Genomic DNA, 20,581 nt, shown 5'->3' on the forward strand with positions numbered 1-20,581 from the left:
TGGCGAATGCGGTGTGTCTGAGAGTAGGGGTGTGGTGTGTGTAGAGATGGTCAGTGATGGGGAATGAGGTGTGTCTGAGAGTAGGGGTGTGGTGTGTGGAGATGGTCAGTGATGGGGAATGAGGTGTGTCTGAGAGTAGGGGTGTGGTGTGTAGTGATGGTCAGTGATGGGGAATGAGGTGTGTCTGAGAGTAGGGGTGTGGTGTGTAGAGAGGGTCAGTGATGGAGAATGAGGTGAGTCTGAGAGTAGGGGTGTGGTGTGTAGTGATGGTCAGTGATGGGGAATGAGGTGTGTCTGAGAGTAGGGGTGTGGTGTGTAGAGATGGTCAGTGATGGCGAATGCGGTGTGTCTGAGAGTAGGGGTGTGGTGTGTGTAGAGATGGTCAGTGATGGGGAATGAGGTGTGTCTGAGAGTAGGGGTGTGGTGTGTGGAGATGGTCAGTGATGGGGAATGAGGTGTGTCTGAGAGTAGGGGTGTGGTGTGTAGAGATGGTCAGTGATGGGGAATGAGGTGTGTCTGAGAGTTGGGGTGTGGTGTGTAGAGATGGTCAGTGATGGGGAATGAGGCGTGTCTGAGAGTAGGGGTGTGGTGTGTAGAGAGGGTCAGTGATGGGGAATGAGGTGTGTCTGAGAGTAGGGGTGTGGTGTGTGTAGAGATGGTCAGTGATGGGGAATGAGGTGTGTCTGAGAGTAGGGGTGTGGTGTGCGTAGAGATGGTCAGTGATGGGGAATGAGGTGTGTCTGAGAGTAGGGGTGTGGTGTGTAGAGATGGTCAGTGATGGAGAATGAGGTGTGTCTGAGAGTAGGGGTGTGGTGTGTAGAGATGGTCAGTGATGGGGAATGAGGTGTGTCTGAGAGTGGGGGTGTGGTGTGTAGAGATGGTCAGTGATGGGGAATGTGGTGTGTCTGAGAGTAGGGGTGTGGTGTGTGTAGAGATGGTCAGTGATGGGGAATGAGGTGTGTCTGAGAGTAGGGGTGTGGTGTGTAGAGATGGTCAGTGATGGGGAATGAGGCGTGTCTGAGAGTAGGGGTGTGGTGTGTCGAGATGGTCAGTGATGGGGAATGAGGCGTGTCTGAGAGTAGGGGTGTGGTGTGTAGAGATGGTCAGTGATGGGGAATTAGGTGTGTCTGAGAGTAGGGGTGTGGTGTGTAGAGATGGTCAGTGATGGGGAATGAGGTGTGTCTGAGAGTAGGGGTGTGGTGTGTAGAGATGGTCAGTGATGGGGAATGTGGTGTGTCTGAGAGTAGGGGTGTGGTCTGTAGAGATGGTCAGTGATGGGGAATGAGGTGTGTCTGAGAGTAGGGGTGTGGTGTGTGTAGAGATGGTCAGTGATGGGGAATGAGGTGTGTCTGAGAGTAGGGGTGTGGTTTGTGTAGAGATGGTCAGTGATGGGGAATGAAGTGTGTCTGAGAGTAGGGGTGTGGTGTGTAGAGATGGTCAGTGATGGGGAATGAGGTGTGTCTGAGAGTAGGGGTGTGGTGTGTAGAGATGGTCAGTGATGGGGAATGAGGTGTGTCTGAGAGTCGGGGTGTCGTGTGTAGAGATGGTCAGTGATGGGGAATGAGGTGTGTCTGAGAGTAGGGGTGTGGTGTGTAGAGATGGTCAGTGATGGGGAATGAGGTGTGTCTGAGAGTAGGGGTGAGGTGTGTAGAGATGGTCAGTGATGGGGAATGAGGTGTGTCTGAGAGTAGGGGTGTGGTGTGTAGAGATGCTCAGTGATGGGGAATGAGGTGTGTCTGAGAGTAGGGGTGTGGTGTGTAGAGATGGTCAGTGATGGAGAATGAGGTGTGCCTGAGAGCAGGGGTGTGGTGTGTAGTGATGGTCAGTGATGGGGAATGAGGTGTGTCTGAGAGTAGGGGTGTGGTGTGTGTAGAGAGGGTCAGTGATGGAGAATGAGGTGTGTGTGAGAGTAGGGGTGTGGTGTGTAGAGATGGTCAGTGATGGGGAATGAGGTGTGTCTGAGAGTAGGGGTGTGGTGTGTAGAGATGGTCAGTGATGGGGAATGAGGTGTGTCTGAGAGTAGGGGTGTGGTGTGTAGAGATGGTCAGTGATGGGGAATGAGGTGTGTCTGAGAGTAGGGGTGTGGTGTGTAGAGAGGTTCAGTGATGGGGAATGAGGCGTGTCTGAGAGTAGGGGTGTGGTGTGTAGAGATGGTCAGTGATGGGGAATGAGGTGTGTCTGAGAGTAGAGGTGTGGTGTGTGTAGAGATGGTCAGTGATGGGGAATGAGGTGTGTCTGAGAGTAGGGGTGTGGTGTGTAGAGAAGGTCAGTGATGGGGAATGAGGTGTGTCTGAGAGTAGGGGTGTGGTGTGTAGAGATGGTCAGTGATGGGGAATGAGGTGTGTCTGAGAGTAGGGGTGTGGTGTGTGTAGAGATGGTCAGTGATGGGGAATGAGGTGTGTCTGAGAGTAGGGGTGTGGTGTGTGTAGTGATGGTCAGTGATGGGGAATGAGGTGTGTTTGAGAGTAGGGGTGTGGTGTGTAGAGATGGTCAGTGATGGGGAATGAGGTGTGTCTGAGAGTAGGGGTGTGGTGTGTAGAGATGGTCAGTGATGGGGAATGAGGTGTGTCTGAGAGTAGGGGTGTGGTGTGTGTAGAGATGGTCAGTGATGGGGAATGAGGCGTGTCTGAGAGTAGGGGTGTGGTGTGTAGAGATGGTCAGTGATGGGGAATGAGGTGTGTCTGAGAGTAGGAGTGTGGTGTGTAGAGATGGTCAGTGATGGGGAATGAGGTGTGTCTGAGAGTAGGGGTGTGGTGTGTAGAGATGGTCAGTGATGGGGAATGAGGTGTGTCTGAGAGTAGGGGTGTTGTGTGTAGAGATGTTCAGTGATGGGGAGTGTGGTGTGTCTGAGCGTAGGGGTGTGGTGTGTAGAGGGGTCAGTGATGGGGAATGAGGTGTGTCTGAGAGTAGGGGTGTGGTGTGTAGAGATGGTCAGTGATGGGGAATGTGGTGTGTCTGAGCGTAGGGTTGTGGTGTGTGTAGAGATGGTCAGTGATGGGGAATGAGGTGTGTCTGAGAGTAGGGGTGTGGTGTGTAGAGAGGGTCAGTGATGGGGAATGAGGTGTGTCTGAGAGTAGGGGTGTGGTGTGTAGAGAGGGTCAGTGATGGGGAATGAGGTGTGTCTGAGAGTAGGGGTGTGGTGTGTAGAGAGGGTCAGTGATGGGGAATGAGGTGTGTCTGATAGTAGGGGTGTGGTGTGTAGAGAGGTTCAGTGATGGGGAATGAGGCGTGTCTGAGAGTAGGGGTGTGGTGTGTAGAGAGGGTCAGTGATGGGGAATGTGGTGTGTCTGAGAGTAGGGGTGTGGTGTGTAGAGATGGTCAGTGATGGGGAATGAGGTGTGTCTGAGAGTGGGGGTGTGGTGTGTAGAGATGGTCAGTGATGGGGAATGAGGTGTGTCTGAGAGTGGGGGTGTGGTGTGTAGAGATGGTCAGTGATGGGGAATGAGGTGTGTCTGAGAGTAGGGGTGTGGTGTGTGTAGAGATGGTCAGTGATGGGGAATGAGGTGTGTCTGAGAGTAGGGGTGTGGTGTGTAGAGATGGTCAGTGATGGGGAATGAGGTGTGTCTGAGAGTAGGGGTGTGGTGTGTAGAGATGGTCAGTGATGGGGAATGAGGTGTGTCTGAGAGTAGGGGTGTGGTGTGTCGAGATGGTCAGTGATGGGGAATGAGGTGTGTCTGAGAGTAGGGGTGTGGTGTGTAGTGATGGTCAGTGATGGGGAATGAGGTGTGTCTGAGAGTAGGGGTGTGGTGTGTGATTGGAGAGGGTGAGTGATAGAATCAGAGAATCCTGAAATGATACAGCACAGAAGGAGGCCATTTTGCCCATCGGGTTTGTGCCTCTTTGATCGAGCTATCCAATTAGTCCCACTCCCTTGTTCTTTCCCCACGGCCCTGCAAATTTTCCCCTTCAAGTTTTTATCCAATTCCTGTTTGAACTTTATTCAGACGACACAGACTAAAGGTCATTGGTGAAAGAACCAGAGGCGATACGCGGAAACATTCTTTACTCCGCGAGTTGTTGTGATCTGGAATGCGCTGCCTGAAAGGGTGGTAGAAGCAGATTCAATCGTAAATTTCAAAAGGGATTTTGATATTCACGTTAAGGGGAAAATTTGCAGCGAGTGGGATTAATTGGAGAACTCTTTCAAGGAGCCGGCACAGGCACGATGGGCCAAATGGCCTCCTTCCATGCTGTGTGACTCTATCGTTCTATGACTTGCCCAACCAGCCCAGCCATCCTGCATCCTTCTACACCCTTACTTCAGGTGCTTCCTGTCCTCCCCACCCGCATTAGCGCTTCCTGCCTCGTTGCTCACCCAACCCTAGTGCTTGCCAGCTTGCCCGCCTGGCTGTGCAGGGTTGCGTTCTGCCCCACCATCTCACCCACTCATCGACCCGCAGAAGCCGCGCACTTACCAACCTTACCTGTCTCTCCACCCACACGGCCTCCCAACCTCGCTGGATGCCCGACCCCAGAGCTTAGTACCACCTGTTCCAGCACCTCTCATAATTGTTCTTTGTTTCCTAGTTTTTAATCCAATTCCTTCTATCGTTCTGCCTTCTAGCCTGAATTCCAATGGATAGTCATTAATTAGGCTCATTTTATATGAACCTTCCATTACTCTACCCACTGCCCTGTTCACCTCCTCGCTGGTTTCTTTCAACAATGTCGTATAGACGCCTCCTGACGCATGGAGATTAAGGGGCTGATTCTCCCCGGCTGCCAATGAGAGGCAGTAAGAGGGGAGACGATTACCACTGGGCCAGTGACCCATTTACACCCCTCCAGGATCACCTGGGCCTTCCCAAAGGGGCGGACCTGGGCCTGCACCTCGGCCTGCTAGCGTTCCCATGGAAACGAGGAACAGGGAGGCATTCCTGGCTCTTCAGTCCCATTTCTCTGTCATTGTTTTATTTGCTGTGACTATTCCTGTTCAATCTAAAGGGAAATCTCACTGTTAAACCATTTTAATTCTTGTGATGATTCTCAACTAAGGATTCCTTCTTCCGTTTACTCACAGCCTGAAGTCACTCCTTGTCTCCTCGGTGACTGTTGCCTGGTATTGTGATGAAGAATTATCTCTTCAGTTTTAATTTGAATTACTTAAGAACTGAATCTGGAAACAAACTATTTTTGATCACAACATATTCGGATCAATTTACAAACTGAATTCGGGAAACAAATGGTTTTGAGCAGCACAGTTCCTGATGGGTTTAAAAACTGAGCTGCGTTAACAACCGAATTTGATCTGCACAGACTCTGAAGACTTTGTTAAGGGTTAAACAAACTTGTCTCTGTGTTGCCATGGTTTGCACTGTGATGTCATGTGACAGAACCTCCTCAGTCACAATGTGGAGGGTGATGCAGGCCCGAGGTCGAGAGCCCAGAAAAGGACTGCAAGTTGTTTGAGGCTGGCTGGGGTAAAACACAGACCTCAGATACATTGGGGTGTTGAGATACCGCGGCAAACGTGGGAGTCGGGACCAGAGCTAGTAAAACACAACTGCTTTTATTCTACCTCATGGCAACGAGAAACTGGAAAAGCCCACGCATCCACTTATATACTCCCCAGACAGGAAGTGCTCCCGGCAGCCTGTCCCTGCGGGAAACAAGTTGCTGGAGGAAAGGGCCCCCGGCTGGGGGCGTCTGCTTAAACTGTCCGTGCCGCCGTGAGCGGATTATGTCCAGTGGTGGCGTGTCGCCACAGAGTTCCCCCCAGAATCCGCTTAGGAGGAGTGGACGAGTCGTGACGGTGGTCTGATGGTTCTGCCGCAGCGGCTCTGAGTGGCCGCCGGTCTAGTTGGTGGGGCCGGGCGGTTCGCCGCCGGCTGTGCTGGCTTGCTGGCGGGACGGCCTCTAGTTGGAGGCCGGGCCACGGGGACCTGTTCCCCTGGTTCTCTGTGTGCTGGTTTGAGCCGGTCGATGGAGACTGTGTCGACCCTGTCGCCGAGTCGCAGCTTGAAGACCTTGTCCCCGGTTTGTAGTACCTCGTACGGTCCATCATACGGGGGTCGCAGGGGCCCGCGCTGCGCGTCGTGTCGCACGAAGACGAAGCGCACCTGCTGTAAATTTGGCGGGACGTGAGGTGTGAGTTCGCCATGTCGGTTGACCGGAAGTGGGGCGAACTGCTGAGCGGAAGAGAAAGAGTTGAGCCGCTGCTGTTCGGCCGACCAAGGCGTGGTAGCCTCCGGAAGGAATTCGCCTGGGACGCGCAGCGGTTGTCCGTAGACTAACTCCGCTGCCGAGGACTGGAGGTCTTCCTTGACCGCGGTGCGTAGGCCTAGTAGCACCCACGGTAGGCGGTCAGTCCAGGTACTGTCCTGCAGGCCGGCGCGGAGTGAGGCCTTCAGCGACCTGTGGAAGCGTTCACAAAGCCCGTTGGCCTGCGGGTGGTACACCGTGGTTCGGCGGAGTGTCACCCCGAGGCTGCGTGCTGTGGCCGTCCAGAGTTCGGAGGTGAACTGGGCGCCTCTGTCGGAGGTTATGTCGGCCGGTACGCCGAACCTCGCAACCCAGGTGTTAACGAACGCCCTGGCGATGTCGGCTGTGGTGGTGGAGGTCAGCGGCACTGCCTCAGGCCAGCGTGTGTAGCGGTCGACCATCGTGAGGAGATAAGTTTGGCCTTGCGATGGCGGCAGAGGACCGACGATGTCGACGTGTACGTGGTCGAAGCGGCGGCTGGGTACCTCGAAGTCTCCCAGGGGTGCTTTTGTGTGCAGCTGTAACTTAGCCCATTGGCAGGCGAGGCAGGAGGTGGCCCAAGTCCGAACATCTCTGCTGAGGCCGCGCCAGACGAAGCGCTGGGAGAGGAGTTTGACGGATGCGCGGGAACCCGGGTGGGAGAGCCCGTGGAGCGTGTCGATGATGCGGCGGTGCCAGGTTGCAGGGACGACCGGCCTGGGTTGGCCGAGTGAGACGTCGCAAGTGACTGCCGTGGCTTCGGGCCCGTGCGCAACCTTGGCTAGGCGTAGCCCTGGCAGGCTGGTAGCCGCCGAGAGGAGGTCTGGGTCCATGAGCTGGGCCGCTGCTAGTTGCACGTAGTCAACCGCGAGGTGATTCGCGCAGATGGCGGGATGGGAAAGGCAGTCGGCGACAACGTTGTTTCTACCGGAGACGTGCTGGATGTCCGTAGTAAACTCGGACACGGCCGCGAGCTGGCGTTGCTGCCTAGCGGACCAGGGTTCGGTGTGCTTGGCCATCGCGTATGTGAGCGGCTTGTGGTCCACGTACGCGGTGAAGGGGCGGCCTTCCAGGAGGAACCTGAAATGGTGGAGCGCGAGAAGCTCGCGGTCGAAAGTGGAGTATATGACCTCCGGGGGGTGCAGTTGGTGGCTGTAGAAGGCAAGTGGCTGCCACGCGCCATTGACCCACTGCTCGAACACGGCGCCGACCGCGTGGTCGGAGGCGTCGGTGGTGAGCGCGACCCGGGCATCGGCCCTCGGGTGCGCGAGCAGGGTGGCGTCGGCGAGCGCATTTTTGGTGGCGTCGAAGGCGGCTGATGTGTCAGTGGTCCAGGCTACGTCCATCTTGCCGGATTTACCTCGGAGGGAGTCGTATAGCGGCTTTATGAGGGCTGCAGCTCTGGGGATGAACCTGTTGTAGAAGTTCACCATCCCAAGGAACTCCTGGAGGCCCTTGATGGTTGTGGGGCAGGGGAATTTCTGGACGGCCTGCACCTTGTTGGGCAGGTGGACGGCCCCAGCAGGGGTGATGTGGTGACCGAGAAAATCGATCTCGGTTAGGCCGAATTGGCACTTCGCCGGGCTGAGGATGAGCCCGTGTTGGGCTAGGCGCCCGAACAGGGTGCGAAGGTGTTCGAGGTGTTCCTGTTTGGAGGAGCTGGCCACGAGAATGTTGTCTAGATAGACGAATAGGAAGTTCAGGTCCCGGAGGACTTAGTCCATAAGGCGCTGGAAAGCCTGGGCTGCATTCTTGAGGCTGAAGGGCATCCTCAGGAACTCGAACAGGCCGAATGGGGTGATGACGGCCGTTTTGGGGATGTCCGCGGGGTGTACGGGGACTTGGTGGTAACCGCGCACCAGGTCGACCTTGGAAAAGACGGTTCGTCCGGCCAGTCGGGCCGAGAAGTCCTGGATGTGTGGCACCGGGTATCGGTCGGGGGTGGTGGCGTCGTTGAGGCGGCGGTAGTCCCCGCAAGGGCGCCAGCCTCCGCCGGGCTTGGGGGCGATGTGGAGGGGCGAGGCCCAAGGGCTGCTGGAGCGGCGGATGATGCCGAGTTGTTCCATGGTGGTGAACTCGGCCCGCGTGATTTCCAGCTTGGCTGGGTTGAGTCTGCGGGCGTGGGCAGAAACTGGGGGGCCGGTGGTGGGGATATAGTGCTCCACACCGTGTTTGGCGGCTTTGGCCGAAAAGGTCAGGTTAGTGAGGGCGGGAAACTCGGCTAGGAGTGCCGAGTAGTCGTCCGTGGCTCTGGCGAGGCAGTAGGTTGTCAGGCCGGCCGAACGGGCCGGGGTGAATGCGCCGGGGATGGGGGCCATAGTGTTGATGTCGATGAGGCGGTGCCTCGGAATGTCGACGAGGAGGCCGTGGGCACGTAGGAAGTCGGCGCCGATGAGGGGGCAGAGGACCTTGGCTGTGAGGAACTCCCAGCGGTAGCGGCGGCCCGCGAGGTGGAGCGTGACCATGCGGGTGCCATATGTGCGGATGTCAGAGCCATTGGCTGCGGCCAGCGTGATACCCCATGTGCCGCGTTGGATTTCGAGGGCGGGGGTGATGCTGTGCTGGGCCCCTGTGTCGCACAGAAATCGGCGGTTGGTTCTGTCGTCGGTGACGTACAGTAGAGGCCCCTTTTGCCCCGCGGCCATCGCGGGGGCCGGTGCGGGGGGGGTTGGAAAGTACACGGTGGCGTGCAGCATTGGGCCCTAGTGCCAAACCGGGTGTGGTAGTAGCAGTGACCCGGAGTGGTAGGGCGGTCGGGCCTAGTGGGCCGGGAAGACCGCGTGGTCGTTGCCGTGAGGTCGGGTGCGACGTCGTGAGCGGACTGTGCAGAGAGCAGCCGGTCGGCCTTTTCGGCTATGTCATTCAGGTCCGTGGAGCCAGACTCCACAATGAGCGGGCGGATGCTGGCGGGGAGCTGCCGAATGAAAAGCGTTCGAAAGAGGGCGCCTGTGTTTTTGTCGTCCGAGAGGGACAGCATGTGGGAAAGAAGATCCGAGGCTGAAGCGTCACCAAGGCCGGGGAGGTCAAGGAGTTGGCAGTTGCGCTGGTAAGAGGACGTTTGAAATTTTTTAAGGAGCGCAGCCTTCAGATGTTCATACTTGCCTTCCGGTGGTGGATCCTGCAGCGCTGCCCAAACCTTGGGGACTATGGCGTAGGTGAGAGAGGAGACGAGGTAGTCATACTTTGTGGCGTCGGCTGTAATGTGTTTCAGCCGGAATCTGGAATCAGCTTGAACAAACCAGGCTTCGGCCAAGTTCTCCCAAAAGTCCGGTAGTTTAACCGTGGCTGCGTTTGTATCTGCCATGCTAGCTTAGGATTCGTCCTGAGCGTCGGGGTCACCAGTGTTGAGATACCGCGGCAAACGTGGGAGTCGAGACCAGAGCTAGTAAAACACAACTGCTTTTATTCTACCTCATGGCAAAGAGAAACTGGAAAAGCCCGCGCATCCACTTGTATACTCCCCAGACAGGAAGTGCTCCCGGCAGCTTGTCCCTGCGGGAAACAAGTTGCTGGAGGAAAGGGCCCCCGGCCGGGGGCGGCTGCTTAAACTGTCCATGCCGCCGTGATCGGATTATGTCCAGTGGTGGCGTGTCGCCACAGGGGGCAATTTTAATCTATGCCGCCCATCGGGAAACTGACAGGATCTGGTGCAATGCTGGTTCCGCACCCGCCCGATCTCACTCTCCAATGAAGTCATTGTGTGGAGCATAAACACCGGCATAGACCTGATGGGATGAATTGCCTTTTTCTGTGCGGTAAAATCGATGTAATTCTATGTAAATGTTGATTCATTTCCCGGTATCCTGGACTCTGGAGTGGCCCAGTTTGTGAAAGTGATGAGGTGAAGGAGTGAATGGTGAGCTGTTAGCACAAAGCTGGCTGAAGGGGCATTAAGCTGATTGTCCACAGTCTGCATGTTCAACTCATTTCAATAATTACCACAAGAGCCCGACATCGTTTTGTGTTTGTGACAGTAACTGGTGGAATGCAGAATGCGAGAAAGTTTGCTGTGGCTCAGATTTAAAGGGATGCACCTCCTTAATGGCAGGTGATCGTATACAGGAAGAGGGGGTAATTTTAACCTCATCCTCCCAGCATGAAACTGATATGATCGGATTGGCATCTAGAGGTTGTGGTGGTGCCTGGGTAAGAGATTGATGGTGCTTGGGGAAGGGGCTGTGGTGAGCGGGGAAGGGGCTGTGGTGAGCGGGGAAGGGGCTGTGGTGAGCGGGGAAGGGGCTGTGGTGAGCGGGGAAGGGGCTGTGGTGAGCGGGGAAGGGGCTGTGGTGAGCGGGGAAGGGGCTGTGTTGGGCGGGGAAGGGGTTATGGTGAGCGGGGAAGGGGTTGTGGTGAGTGGGTGGACGGTGAAATCTCAATGAAGTGTTGAAAAGTGTCAGGACTACATGGTTGTGTGCTGGGGTGTGGTCTTCAGAATTTGGTGAGTGGGGTGCACGGACACGGCTACTGGGATGAGGTTTGAGTGAGGAAGAGAGAGCCTCAGTGCAGAGACGCAGAATGGAATGGTGAGGGAAAAGGTGATACGTCAGGAAATTGAAAGGAAACTCATCCCATGCCATCTCCCGCTCCCAGTTTGTCTGAATCTCTCCGCTGCTGCTGAGCATCCAGAATGGAAGTTGTGCCCTCAGGGTTTAGTGCAGGCAGGATCGGCAGCAGCAGCTTTAGGACCGTGCAATTGGATGGGGCTTCGAGCCAGTCATGGCCCCCGAGTGGTTGCAGTAACTGGACAGTTACAAAATGGAATTGGATGATCCTGATCATTTCGTCAACTATTTTTATATTGCGTGTTAGGAAGGAACTGAGGAAGAGCAGGCCATTCAGCCCCTCGAGCCTCTCCCACTATTCAATTAGATCATGTCTGACCTGTTTCTCAACTTGACCTGCCCTCTTAGGATCTGTAACCCTGAATACCCTGGCCCAACAAATATCTATCAAACTCAGTTTTGAAATTTTCAATTGAACCCGAGCCTCAACAGCATTTTGGGTGAGAGAGTTCCAGATTTCCACTATCCATTGTGTGAAGAAGGTTCTTCCTGCCTCGTTGCTCACCCAACCCTAGTGCTTGCCAGCTTGCCCGCCTGGCTGTGCAGTGTGTATTTGTGCCCCGCCATCTCGCCCACTCATCGAGCCGCGCACTTACCAACCTTACTTGTCTCTCCACCCACACGGCCTCCCAACCTCGCTGGATGCCCGACCCCAGAGCTTAGTACCACCTGTTCCAGCACCTCTCATAACTGTTCTTTGTTTCCTAGTTTTTAATCCAATTCCTTCTATCGTTCTGCCTTCTAGCCTGAATTCCAATGGATAGTCATTAATTAGGCTCATTTTATATGAACCTTCCATTACTCTACCCGCTGCCCTGTTCACCACCTCGCTGGTTTCTTTCAACAATGTCATATAGACGCCTCCTGACGCATGGAGATTAAGGGGCTGATTCTCCCCGGCTGCCAATGAGAGGCAGTAAGAGGGGAGACGATTACCACTGGGCCAGTGACCCATTTACACCCCTCCAGGATCACCTGGGCCTTCCCAAAGGGGCGGACCTGGGCCTGCACCTCGGCCTGCTAGCGTTCCCATGGAAACGAGGAACAGGGAGGCATTCCTGGCTCTTCAGTCCCATTTCTCTGTCATTGTTTTATTTGCTGTGACTATTCCTGTTCAATCTAAAGGGAAATCTCACTGTTAAACCATTTTAATTCTTGTGATGATTCTCAACTAAGGATTCCTTCTTCCGTTTACTCACAGCCTGAAGTCACTCCTTGTCTCCTCGGTGACTGTTGCCTGGTATTGTGATGAAGAATTATCTCTTCAGTTTTAATTTGAATTACTTAAGAACTGAATCTGGAAACAAACTATTTTTGATCACAACATATTCGGATCAATTTACAAACTGAATTCGGGAAACAAATGGTTTTGAGCAGCACGGTTCCTGATGGGTTTAAAAACTGAGCTGCGTTAACAACCGAATTTGATCTGCACAGACTCTGAAGACTTTGTTAAGGGTTAAACAAACTTGTCTCTGTGTTGCCATGGTTTGCACTGTGATGTCATGTGACAGAACCTCCTCAGTCACAATGTGGAGGGTGATGCAGGCCCGAGGTCGAGAGCCCAGAAAAGGACTGCAAGTTGTTTGAGGCTGGCTGGGGTAAAACACAGACCTCAGATACATTGGGGGCAATTTTAATCTATGCCGCCCGTCGGGAAACTGACAGGATCTGGTGCAATGCTGGTTCCGCACCCGCCCGATCTCACTCTCCAATGAAGTCACCTCCTTAATGGCAGTTTATCTAATAGGGGAAGAGGGGGTCATTTTAACCTCAACATCCCAGTGGGAACCTGATGTGATTGGATTGGCCATCAGACGTTGTGGTGTGAATGGGACAGAGATTAATGGTGAGTGGGGAAGGGGTTGTGGTGAGCGGGGAAGGGGTTGTGGTGAGCGGGGAAGGGGCTGTGGTGAGCGGGGAAGGGGCTGTCTTGAGCGGGGAAGGGCTGTGGTGAGCGGGGAAGGGGTTGTGGTGAGCGGGGAAGGGGTTGTGGTGAGCGGGGGAGGGGTTGTGGTGAGTGGGTTGTGGTGAGTGGGGAAGGGGTTGTGGTGAGCAGGGAAGGGGCTGTGGTGGGGAAGGGGCTGTGGTGAGTGGGGAAGGGGTTGTGGTGAGCGGGGAAGGGACTGTGGTGAGTGGGTTGTGGTGAGCGGGGAAGGGACTGTGGTGAGTGGGTTGTGGTGAGTGGGGAAGGGGCTGTGGTGAGTGGGGAAGGGTTGTGGTGAGTGGGGAAGGGGCTGTGGTGAGTGGGGAAGTGGTTGTGGTGAGTGGGGAAGGGTTGTGGTGAGTGGGGAAGGGGCTGTGGTGAGTGGGTTGTGGTGAGTGGCTGTGGTGAGTAGGTTGTGGTGAGTGGGGAAGGGGCTGTGGTGAGTGGGGAAGGGGTTGTGGTGAGCGGGGAAGGGGTTGTGGTGAGCGGGGAAGGGGTTGTGAGCGGGGAAGGGGTTGTGGTGAGCAGGGAAGGGGCTGTGGTGAGCGGGGAAGGGGCTGTGGTGAGCGGGGAAGGGGCTGTGTTGAGTGGGAAAGGGGCTGTGGTGAGTGGGGAAGGGGCTTTGGTGAGTGGGGAAGGGGCTGTTGTGAGCGGGGAAGGGGTTGTGGTGAGCGGGGAAGGGGCTGTGGTGAGCGGGGAAGGGGTTGTGGTAAGCGGGGAAGGGGCTGTGTTGAGTGGGGAAGGGGTTGTGGTAAGCGGGGAAGGGGCTGTGTTGAGTGGGGAAGGGGTTGTGGTGAGCGGGGAAGGGGCTGTGGTGAGCAGGGAAGGGGCTGTGGTGAGCGGGGAAGAGAGAGGCTCAGTGCAGATATGAAGAAGACAATGTTGAGGGAAAAGGTGATGTGTCAGGAAATTGAAAGGAAACCCGTCCCATGCTAGATCCCGTCAGAATGGCCATCTCCCGGTCCCAGTTTGTCTGAATCTCTCCGCTGCTGCTGAGCATCCAGAATGGAAGATGTGCCCTCAGAGATTAGTGCGGGAAGGATACAGCTTCACCGGGGCGATTTTACAGTGTCTGTGCGAACTGCATCTGGAGGGAGTACAGTGTCTGTGTGAACTCATAGACCTAGAAATTCAGTTGGTTGCGCCAGCCGGTAGCGCCTTAGGAGGAGTAGATGTCGGGCGCTAGGCGGCTAGCGGCCGGGCGCAGCGCGATCTGCGCCTCGCCCCAACTTCACTCAAGATTTAGCGGCCGCGCAGATCCTGACGTCATTTCCTCGTGCAACGCCCTTTGTGTGCCCCAAACCGGAAATTCAGTCGCTTCGCCCCATTGTGCGCTTGGCGCCCCTAGCGACTGTTACAGTGGAACGGTGCTCAGTTGATGCGGGGCGCGGGGGGCGCAAATTAAAGGGCACTCCTCCTGCACTATAAAAGGCTGCCATTTTGCAGCACTCCTTCTTGAGAGACGGATCTTTGCAGAGAGACCAAGGTAGAGAGCTTTCTGCTTTGGCTCATCACTCGGACCGGTACTTGTGGCTTCAGGCCAAAGCTTTCCACTTGTCTTTGCCTTCATTGACATCTCATTGTTTGCCAGCATATTATGGGGGTTGCAATGGGTGTAAACGCTGGCTTTCTCAATTACATCCAAAGGGCTCACAGACGCCGTGAGAGAGTGGCAGCCCTGGCTAGACGGAGAGGGGGCAACAGGCGTCGGCAAAGGAGGCCTTACCCACCCAGGGTATACCGCCAGCAGTTCTCCTATCTCAACATGTCTGAAGAGCAGTGTGTTCGGAGGCTGCAATTCCGAAGGGAGGTGGTCACAGAGATCTGCCACCTGCTTGGCGGTGATCTGCAGCCACAGCTGAGGTGCAGGACGTCTCTTTCGGTGGCAGTGCAGGTGACGGCGGCTCTTAACTTCTATGCCACCGGCTCCTTCCAATCCGCTGCTGGGGACATTGCCAACATCTCCCAGTTCGCCGTGCATTGCTGCATCCGCCAGGTCACCAATGCCCTTTTCAAAAGGAGACGTCAGTTCATCTCCTTCTCTATGGCCCTTGCCAAGCAGCAACAGCGTGCAATGGGCTTTGCAGCATTCGCGAGCTTCCCCATGGTGCAGGGCGCAATTGACTGCACGCATGTGGCTTTGCGGGCACCTCTGGAGAATGCAGAGGATTACCGCAACCGGAAGGGCTACCATTCGCTGAACATCCAGCTGGTGTGTGACCACAGGCAGCTCATCCTAGCTGTCAATGCCCGCTTTCCAGGCAGCAGCCACGATGCCTTCATCCTGCGACAGACTTCTGTGGCAGACATGTTCCAGGCCCAGCCTCACCCACGAGGATGGCTTATCGGGGACAAAGGCTATCCTTTGTGTACCTGGCTGATGATCCCGCTCCGTGCACCCAGCACCCCTGCTGAAGAGGGATACAACGATAGCCATCAAGCGACCAGGAACATCATCGAACAAACAATCTGCGTCCTGAAGCAACGGTTCCGCTGTCTGGATCGTTCCGGTGGAGCCCTACAATATTCGCCGGAGCGAGTCTCCCATTTTGTGGTCGTTTGCTGCATGCTGCACAACCTGGCTATCCGCAGGACTCAGCCACTGCCACCAGAGATTGGAGGACCACCTGATGAGGAGGAGGAGGAGGAGGACCAGCACAGGAGGGAGGCAGAAAGTGCAAGGGCCGCCCGTCGGCGGCTTATTGAACGTCGGTTCTAGGCCCCCTCTCAGGGAATGGCTTGTGCCAATGTCAGCAGATGAATGTAGCCGCTCCACAAGCCCTCAGCTGAGCAGGGCAACCAGGACTTAACCAAAAAACCATGCACAGTGCAATTTAACAACAATAATTTATTGCAAACCTCTGCCCTTCCCACATTACATCCTCATGTGGAGAAGCCCCCTCCAAAAACACAAAACTACCAGTCTCGGCCTTACAAAAAGAAAGAAAGACACCAGTCTCGGCCTTACAAAAACACAACTGAACCAGTCTCGGCCTTACAAAAAGAAAGAAAGACAACAGTCTCGGCCTTACAAAAACACAACAGGCATTTGAGCATACCTTCTACTTTTTGCCCTGCAAGGGCGATGCCTTTCGCATCCTTGCCTGGCCCCTGCCCGCCCTGCAGCTCCTCCTCAATGGGAGCCCAGTGGCTGCAGCAAGGCTGGGGGAAGGCTGCTGAGGGGCAGATGGCGTGACGGCAGATGCCCTTGGGGGTCGGCCTGCACCAGCTCTGGCCTTGGCGGCAGCAGTCTGTCCAGCGGCTCGTGGCAGCTGCAATGGCGGAGTGGCAGTGTCGGCTGCACGAATGGTGCCAACCTGGCAGATCGCAGGTGCTCACTGGTCGCCTGATACAGTGGCACTCGCACGGGCCAGCACTGCAGCATGCGCAGCAAACAGCTGAAGGACAGACTGCTGGGCTGCTGCTGCGCGGCGGGTGCCGTGGCGATGCCTGGCTGATCCAGCGAGGGTGGCAGCAGTTAGTGCCCGTGTGGCCCTGGTCTGTGTCCGCATGACAACAGCCAGTGAATGGACGGCACGACTGAGCACTTGGCTCGAAGCCGCCTGTGCTGCCGCGAAGTCCTGCAGACTCCTGGCCTGGGCTGCTCCAAATTGCTGCACACTCCTTGACAAAGACTCAATGGAGTCAGGCATCCTTGCCACTGCAGCCATGAGCTCATTGTGCCTGCGCTCAGCCTGGACAGCCATTTCCTCCAGGAGCCGCACCTCCTCTGCGCTCACCGTCGCAGGACTGGAGGCCGCACTCACCCTCTGGGGAGATGTCCGCCGAGCTACCCCACCCCTCCCACGTTGCTGCAGGCCGCTGGGCCCCGGAGCTTCACTCTCCTCCAACCCTTCCCCCCGGCTCCCCTCCAGGGAAGACGTGTCCCCTACATCGCCATGGGCTGGCGCGGCTGAGGGTGGCACTGATGGGCCGGCTTCCTCTTCCTCCTCCTTGTCTTCCGAAGGGCTGACAGTGGCAGCTTGAGGGCCCGCCTCCTCACCTGATGATTCACCATCTGAAAGCAGGAAGGCACAAGAGTAGCTTTAGAGTGAGGACAGGGCGGCAGCGAGGGAGGCATGAGTGCTGCCATTCACCGCATTGGTCGGACAGTGGCAAAGGATGCTGATCTCATGCGCAAGTGGAACGAGAGAGGTCCAAAAGGTGATGCCCTTACCATTGGTGCCCAGAACAGGGTCGGCATCTCCACTGGCGACGGGGCCAATCAGCCGGCCTGCCATAATGCGCTCCACATGCTGGTCGAGGTCGGAGAGCTCTTTGAGGTCAGGACGGCCTCCCCCGGTCTCAGTTCGGTTGCGCCGGTTGTGCGCCACCTTGGCCTGCAAGAGAAAGGATGGCCTCTAAGTACAGTGTGAAGCCCTGATCTTGTCTGCACTGCCTCCCATGGTCGAAGAGCTTGTACAGTGTGTAAAGTGCTGAATGTGCAAGTGATTTTCATGCCAGTCCCATAGCTGCTGGATGAGGGCTGGCCATTAGGGCTTTCAGGTCCCTTTGCCCATAAAGTGAGGTGCACATGCAAGGATGAGGAGGACACTGGAAAGGGTACTCACCCTGACAACCCGAGTGAGGTCGTTGAACTTCTTCCGGCATTGCACAGGAGTCCTGGCAACCACGCTGTTGGAAGACACCCTGTTGGAGACCTCCCACCAGGCTTTCCGGTAGGCGCTGGGCAGCGGCCTCTTGCCACCTTCTGGGAACAGAACATGGCGCCTGCGCTCCACTCCGCCAACCAGCAGCCTCAGGTCACCGTCGCTGAAGCACTGCGCTCTCTCCCTGGCCTTCTCCATAGCCCTGGGCGTTGTGCAGGTGAAGCTGAAGTGGTCACGCCTAGGTTGAGGGCTGCAGTGTGCAGGGCGTGGCAGGCAAACAAATCCACCCTCCCCCTTAAGAGCTGACCAGCGCCAGAGTGTCTGCCGTCAATCAAGAACTCGCTGCACCGGCGCTGCGCCCGGCCTCGGGGGTATCGCTCAGCACCGCCGGCATAGCGCCTAAAGATAGTCGTGCATCGCCTGTTTTAGCGCAGCAGCAACCTCTTGGGGCGATGCGACTGAATATCGGCGAAGGGGGCGCGACTTTGCGCCGGGCGCAAACTTTAGCGGCCGCCCGACTTTACCGCCCCAAAAGTGGCTATACTGAATTTCTAGGCCATAGAGTTATACAGCACAGAAAGGGGCCCTTCGGCCCATCGTGTCCGCACCGGCCATCAGGCCGTGCCTATTCTAATCCAATTTTCCAGCACTTGGTCCGTAGCCTTGTATGCTATGGTGTTTCAAGTGCTCATCTAAATGCTTCTTGAATGTTGTGAGGGTTCCTGCCTCTACCACCCTTTCAGGCAGTGAGTTCCAGATTCCCACCACCCTCTGGGTGAAAAAGTTTTTCCTCAAATCCCCTCTAAACCTCCTGCCCCTTACCCTGAAATTATGCCCCTAGTTATTGACCCATCTACTAGGGAAAAGTTCCTTTCTATCTACCCTATCTATGCCCCATCATAATTTTGTACACCTCAATCAGGTCCCACCTAAGCCCTCTCTACTCTAAGGAAAACAACCCCAGCCTGTCCAGTCTCTCTTCATAGCTGAAGCACTCCAGCCCAGGTAACATCCTGGTGAATCTCCTCTGCACCCTCTCCAATGCAGTCACATCCTTCCTATAGTGTGGTGACCAGAACTGCACACAGTATTCCAGCTGTGGCCTAACCAGCATTTTGTACAGCTCCATCATAACCTCCCTGCGCTTATATTCTATGCCTCGGCTAATGAAGGCAAGTATCCCATATGCCTTTTTAACCACCTTATCTACCTGTCCTGCTGCCTTCAGGGATCTATGTACATGCACACCAAGGTCCCTCTGATCCTCTGTCCTTCCTAGGATCCTACCATTCATTGTGTATTCCCTTGCCTTGTTAGTCCTCCCAAAATGCATCAACTCACACTTTTCAGGGTTAAATTACATTTGCCACTCTTCTGCCCATCTAACCAACCCCTCTATATCGTCCTGTAGCCTGAGACTTCCCTCCTCACTATTTACCATTCCACCAATTTTCGTGTCATCTGCGAACTTACTGATCATACCTCCTACATTCATATCTAAATCATTGCTGTTTGTAGTGTACATTAAAGGACCCAGCACCGATCCCTGCGGTACACCACTGGACACAGTCATCCAGTCACAAAAACAACCTTCGACCATCACCCTCTGCCTCCTGCCACGAAGCCAATTTTGGATCCAATGTGCCAAATTGCCCTGGATCCCATGGGCTCTTAACTTCTTGACCAGTCTTCCATGCGGGACTTTGTCAAAAGTCTTATTGAAGCCCATGTAGACTACATCAACTGCACTACCCTCATCCACATACCTAGTCACCCCCTCGAATTGGTTAGACATGATCTCCCCCTGACAAAGATATGCTGACTATCCTTGATTAATCCTTGCCTCTCCAAGTGGAGACTAATCCTGTCCCTCAGAATTTTTTCCAATAATTTCCCTACCACTGATAGGCTCACTGGCCTGTAATTCCCTGGTTTATCCCTACTACCCTTCTTGAATAATGGTACTACGTTAGCTGTTCTCCAGTCCTCTGGCACCTCCCCTGTGGCCAGAGAGATTCTGAAAATTTGTGTCAGTGCCCCTGCAATCTCCTCCTTTGCCTCACACAGCAGCCTGGGATAAATCTCGTCTGGGCCTAGGGATTTATCCAGTTTTAAGCCCACTAAAACCGCCAGTACCTCCTCCCTCTCGATACTAATTTGTTCAAGTATATCACAATCCCCCTGCCTGATTTCTAGCCTACATCGTCCTTCTCCATAGTGAACACAGATGCAAAATATTCATTTAAAGCTCACCTACATCTTCCGGCTCTACACACAGATTGCCACTTTGGTCCCTAATGGGCCCCACTCTTTCCCTGGTTATCCTCTTGCCCTTAATATACTTATAAAACACCTTGGGATTTTCCTTTATTTTGCCCGCCAGTGTTATTTCATGCCCCCTCTTCACTCTCCTAATTTTTTTAAGTACCCCCCTGCACTTTCTATACTCCTCTAGGGCTTCCACTGTTTTTAGTCCTTTGTATCTGCCAAAAGCCTCCCTTTTATTCCTAATCCATTCTTGTATATCCCTTGACAACCAGGGTTCCCTGGGCTTGTTGGTCCCACCCTTGACCTTTACGGGAACATGTTGGCCTTGTACTCTCTCTATTTCCTTTCTGAAAGACTCCCACTACTCTGATGTGGATTTTTCTACAGGTACACACTGATATGAGTCTAGACGGAGTACAGAGTCTGTGTGAAACATGACAGGAGGGAGTACAGTGTCTGTGTGAACTGTGCCTGTGAGTACAGTGTCTGTGTGAACTGTGTCTGGAGAGAGTACAGTGACTGTGAACTGTGTCTGGAGATGGTGTGGAGATGCCGGTGTTGGACTGGGGTGGACAAATGTAAGAAATCACACAACACCAGGTTATAGTCCAACAGCTTTATTTGAAATCACAAGCTTTCGGAGCACTGCTCCTTCGTCAGGTGAAGTGGAGAGATGCATAAAAACACAGCTTATATAGTCAGAGAATAATGTCAGATGTTTACAGGTAATCTTTCTAACTGCCATTTATCACACCTCGGCAGAGAGATAATCGCAGCAATCAAAGGTGTAAATGGTGTCCAAACAGGTCAGTCAGGAAAACATTACATCAAAGAACAATGAGGTGGGGTCACAAGGGGTCAAATGTTGCAGATGCTGGGGTCTGTATGAAAAGCAAAAAAAGACAAAAAACATTATTTTGCTGCTGAAAATCACAGCAGGTCCGGCCGCATCTGTGTGGAGTGAACAAGCCAAAGACGACTCGAGTCTGGATGACCCTACGTCAGGTGGGGTTACATGGAGCGTGACATGAACC

General features: G+C 54.8%; 1 protein-coding gene and 1 long non-coding RNA gene across 2 annotated transcripts in view; both read right to left on the reverse strand.

Moving 5' to 3' along the window:
* The window catches only part of LOC147103030 (uncharacterized), a 316,660-nt gene extending 311,426 nt beyond the window's left edge, over positions 1 to 5,234 (reverse strand). The window contains exon 1 of the long non-coding RNA XR_015072985.1: positions 5,019 to 5,234. This is a non-coding gene — a long non-coding RNA (uncharacterized LOC147103030). The remainder of the gene's footprint in view (positions 1 to 5,018) is intronic.
* The window catches only part of trit1 (tRNA isopentenyltransferase 1), a 753,539-nt gene that overhangs the window by 612,991 nt on the left and 119,967 nt on the right, over positions 1 to 20,581 (reverse strand). The window lies entirely within an intron of this gene.

Source organism: Somniosus microcephalus, chromosome 20 (genome assembly GCF_052327205.1).
Source record: "Somniosus microcephalus isolate GS21.2 chromosome 20, FLI_Smic_1.0, whole genome shotgun sequence".
NCBI classification, from domain to species: Eukaryota; Metazoa; Chordata; class Chondrichthyes; order Squaliformes; family Somniosidae; genus Somniosus; species Somniosus microcephalus.